The following is a 5,135-nucleotide window of genomic DNA, read 5'->3' as shown; positions in this document are numbered from 1 at the left end:
TTCTGATTTTCTATTTTATTCAAAAATCTAGACCTTTATTATATAAATGTCTATTACTTGATTTAGATCCCACTTTTCTGACAATTACAGGATCCTAAAAGTGAAAACCAATGTAAAATAAAACATAAATGGTCTTTCAAATATTTAGGATTTAACCACTAAGAGTACATGTACTTGTACTTCAAAATATATTCAGAAAATCATTAGTAGCAAGTGCAGGATTTACAACATAAACATATGTTTCCAGTAGCTGCAGTACTCAGTATTTCAGCCAACACATTTTTCACTTCTAAAAAAAAGCACATGGCAGAAATTGTTTCAGAAAGAAAGAATCGTTTCAGTTACTGCAGAAAGCTATTCCTTGGCACTACTGCCACCAGAATATCAAAAAACAGCTAAGACTGAAAGAACTTGAGATTTCAGGAGCAGTACAACTCTTATCTCCAAAAGGATATACAGTACTTCAATCCTAGTAATCAGGACTAGGGGTGGGATTCTACCAGTTCGCACCTACCTATTCACTAGAACCGGTTGTTAACATTCTAAGCAGTTCGGAGAACCGGTTGTTAGAAGAAATTACTGTTCTAATCCTGTAAGGAAGGCAGGAAGGAAACATTCTGGTGTTGCTTACAGAAACTGCCTCTCCGTTAACCCTTATTACATTCTTGGCAGGACTAGACTTCCTGTCTCAGGAACTACTCTGGAGTTTTTTTCCCCTCCTTTGCTGGTACTTTGCTTGTGTGGAGTGACCATTCAAAGTTACAATGGCACTGAAAAAAGTGACTTATGACCATTTTTCACACTTACGACTGTTGCAGCATCCCCACAGTCATGAGAGGCCAGGCGAGGAGATGCATGCCTCGATGTGAGTGAAATTGAGTTGGCCACGCCCAGCCAATAACATGACCAAGCCACATCCACCCAGTCACATGATCACCAAGCCATGCCCACCAACTAAGCCATGCCCACAGAACCGGTTGTTAAAAAATTTGAATCCCATCCCTGAGCAGGACAGCTATTTTGTCTAGATTTAAAGTATTTTTTTAAAAGAGCATGCTACCATATAAGCAACAATGGTCAAGTTTCTCAGTTTTTTTTAATAAAAGTTTTTTATTTTTTATTTTACACATCTCTTCAAGTGAGCAACATGATTCCAGGTAACAACATTCATACATACTCATAATTACATTTCCAACTTTATCTAATTTCATATCAAATCATTATTCCACTCATCTTTGAATAAGTTCACTTCATATTTTCAATTGATTAATCCAATATCAAAAGCATTTCATCCCCATATATTTTCCACTCTTTATCCCCTATTATTTCTATTTCCAGCTTAGCACCTATTTTATTTTACATTATTACCTTTATTAACTTTCTCAAAGCCAATGTATAATGAACAAAAAAATAGAATTAATATATTCAGGATCCACATGGTATTTCCCCCAATCTACAATAAATCATATTTATTCCAGAGATATTCATATAACCATTTCATATTTCTTCTTTGTTTCCATTTAATCAAATTTTACCTATGAAATTTTATTAAATGTTCATTTCTACAGTTTCTCAGTTCTTGTAGAGGGAAACATTTATGTTCCTAATGTTTAGAAGATCTTAATTCTATTGGGAAAAATACAATTTCCATAGCATCAGTATCATTGCCTGAATATTATATTAGTTTGGAAGATAAAAGTTATTTTAATGTAGCTTTCAATTTCCGACAGGGCCAAATAGCGATGTTATTCATAAGTAGCAGATTTGTAATAATGAATGCTGGATTTCCATTTAAATTCTGTAAATAGACTTGTATAATCTTCCATATTAGGAATATATTGTTCTATGCTAAAATTCAAAATACTGTATTACTTAATACATTTAATATTTAAATTCAATGCATATCCTGATTAAACAGTTGACTAGAAGAAATGCTCTCTATTCAGCACATTCCCGTGAATCTAAGAAGTACATGACACATGAGATGTCTCACCATCTTGTCAAACACAAATAGGCTAGCAAAAAGCAACCAGCTCTATCCCCCATTCACAGGCCTTCCTAAAATCTTCTCATATCAAGACTGTTAGTCCTTTTCTATCTCAAGTCTTTACACAGGAAGGATGTAACACCAGCATCACCATAAACCATAAATATGACAACAGTAGCAGCAGCAAACTGGACTATTTTAATCCCAAATCCATTGTGTAGGACAAAGAAAAGGGTGAACCAAGAAAAAGGACAGTCACCCAGCCACTGACCTGTTCCTTCTTTCATTACCATTTCCATTTCCACTGAGCCATGGTGGAATTACAGTAGAACGCAGAATTGCAATCTAACTCTGCCCACAGCCAGGCTGACTCAGACTTCCATCCTTCCGAAGTCAATAAAATGACGACCTAGATTGTTGGGGCAACATGCTGACTTTGTAAACCACTTAGAGAATGCTGTAAAGCATTATGATGCAATATATAAGCCTAAGTGCTATTGCTATCTTAAACTCAAGATGTCAAAAATCATCACAACCTCAAGTAACTGCTGGAATTTCCTAGATGTTGGCTGTCAGAAATAGCTGGCCCCAAATAGCTACGATCAGTCGATATAGAGGATACCATTAGTCCCACTGCTATAAAGCGGTCTTCTTAAATCTGAGTTCTCACAGTTTTGGCCCAACATGCCCAATGCCAACCAGCTGATAAGCAAACAAATTAACCTCCAACATCTCCAATGACTTATCTTCAACATTTGTCCATGCCATTCAATATAAACATTTAGCTTTGATGCCATATTAAAAAAATCTACAAATTGTTATTGGACTATATTAATTTATCCCATCGAAGTATTTTTCACTTAGTATAGTATGTTTCGTGTTTAAACTTAACCGAATTAAGTATTGTGCAGAAGAAAGTTGTGAAGTACTGTACTGTAACAATGCAATTATATTCTCTAGTCAAATATATTCATAAATTGTATAAAAACTCTTTAATAACCACCATGCAGCTATGTAGAGATTACAGCTATGAAATTAGGGGGTCCTTGGTGCTCTCTGATATTGCTTGTTTTCTTGCAAACATTTCATTACCCAAAACTATGAAATCTTAAGTTATGTACATAGTTTCAAGTGCATTAGCGTAGTTAAATTTTAAAAATTAAAAAAACAGTGCGTGGAAAAGTTAATGGTCTGAAAACAGAGTTTCAGTTAGAGTATTTTGACAACTAAATTTTTAAAAATGTTACACATTTCTACTTTGGCTTATATTTTTAGAACTATTGGCAAAAATGATTAGAATATAAACAGCATATGTTTTATTATTCTTTATATTAACTTACACCAATTGATGTATTTCATTTGCATTTCTTTGCTTGCAGTTACCTCAACTGCAACTCAGAACATCAGTAGAATTATGGAGGAATTTACTGATGTAGAGTGTATTTCTGTCAGGCACAAGCAACCAAACCAGCATGTGTCGAGTTCAAGATAACTATTTTATTGTATTCTGCCTATCATACAAGAATCTCCCCAGACCTCTCTTGGGATAATAGAAAAGACCCCATGGAAGAGGTGGGGTGTAAGCCCTAGGTTTTTTTGTCGTTGCACAACTGAAGACCAGCATGAGCCCTGGGTGGCAGTTTCCCAACACTTTCCTATTATTTTCAAATGTTCCTTGCCATAGTTCATTCAGAATTGAGAAAAATGGTCCCTGGAAATTTTAAATGACGTATCTTATGAGAACGATGGCCAACCAAGGACAAGGCAACAATACAATGTACAAGGTTTGTAAATTGTGGGTTGCCGTCTTCATCTCATTCCTATGTATCTGTTGCTGGAAAGCTTCAGATTTTGTTTCTGGCATGCTAAAAACTTGGGAGAGCAGAAAAGTCCCTGCTCATCATATGTTACCACTTTAATAGCTGCGTACAGCATTCCACGCAGCTAACAATGAGTACGGTTAATAATCACAATAATAGTAAGAGGGCCAGCAAAAAAGGTACTATAAAGAAGCCTAGTCATACAAACTTTGGGGGATTCTAAAAAAGCCACTTAAACAAAATACCAACGCCCGAAAGAAGAAAAACTAAAAGGGGCACACATCAGTTTTCTTGTCCCCTAGTCCAAGTCCTTTAAGTTAAAGCGGATGCAGAAGTGAAGGTGAAGAGCCGCTCTCGGGCTTTGCCAAGAACACACCGGCCGGGCCACCACCATCACTGCCGCGGCCGCCTCCTGCAGGGATCGGCTTCTCCCAATGCCCGCCCCTTCTCCGCTCTCCGCCTGCGCAACCGCGCCCCTCGGTCGCCCTGAGAGAGGACGGAGCTGATGGCGGCTGCGCGCTGCAGGTGGTGGCCTCGCTAAGCGTTGAGTTGGTTAATGCTGAGGGACTGCCAGCGGCGGCCTTCCGGTTTTGTTTTGTTTTTAAGCAAGCCGGTGAGTTGTGCAGTTGCAGCCGGAGCCCCGCTTTATGCCTTCCGAGTTGAGAAGGGGCAAGGCGGTGCGTGAGTTTGGCGAGCGCCCCCTCCGGCTCGGGCTTGACTCTGGCAAAAGGCTGGGGGCTCTTGCAAGAAGCCGGAGGCAACTACCTCTGAAAGAGCCGGCTAAGTTTGCTCAGTGTCTAACTTCGCTGGGCTCCAGGGCTGGAAAACTGAAGTACCCCCTTTACGCCCATCATGCACTCAGATCCTAATGATGTTTACTTGGAAGGAGAAACGCTGAGTTTTCGTGAACTCTTGTTTGGAGCATACTTTAAATGTGCAACCTTGCAGACTAACTACGTTCCTTGAAAGTTCACATTGAGTTTAGTAGGACTTCCTGTTAAACACATGGGTAGCCCATGCCATTGTAGAGTTATGTCTACCTGTTTCCATTCATTTTAACTGGGTTAAGCATAACTTGATTGCACTGGGTTGTGCTGTTACAAGAACAGCTCTGCATGTACTATTTGACATACTGTACCTGGATAGGAGTCCTGTCTGGGTACTTGTTTTTAAATGCAACTCATATTAAAACTATGATTTTGGATGGGGCTTAACCCCAGACACTATCTGGCACAGTTTTGAATATTTATAGGCATGCTAATTACAAAAATATATAAAATATAGGCTGTATTCTGTCTTGATATCTGTTTTCCTTCAGTAATGTTTGT

The 5,135-nt window shown here is 38.4% G+C and overlaps 1 protein-coding gene across 1 annotated transcript in view; it reads left to right on the top strand.

Annotated features, from left to right (window-relative positions):
- Window positions 1-4,282: 4,282 nt before the first annotated feature.
- The window catches only part of YEATS2 (YEATS domain containing 2), a 39,155-nt gene continuing 38,302 nt past the window's right edge, over window positions 4,283-5,135 (top strand). Inside the window, exon 1 of the mRNA XM_026679994.2 lies at window positions 4,283-4,420. The gene's annotated coding sequence lies outside the window, so the exon portion shown is untranslated. The remainder of the gene's footprint in view (window positions 4,421-5,135) is intronic.

This window comes from Notechis scutatus, chromosome 4, assembly GCF_049901735.1.
Source record: "Notechis scutatus isolate UNSWTSFEM ecotype Mainland chromosome 4, rNotScu1.2, whole genome shotgun sequence".
Lineage (NCBI taxonomy): Eukaryota > Metazoa > Chordata > Lepidosauria > Squamata > Elapidae > Notechis > Notechis scutatus.
The sequence above is the reverse complement of the archived record's forward strand: the minus strand, read 5'-3'. Positions and strand labels throughout refer to the sequence as shown.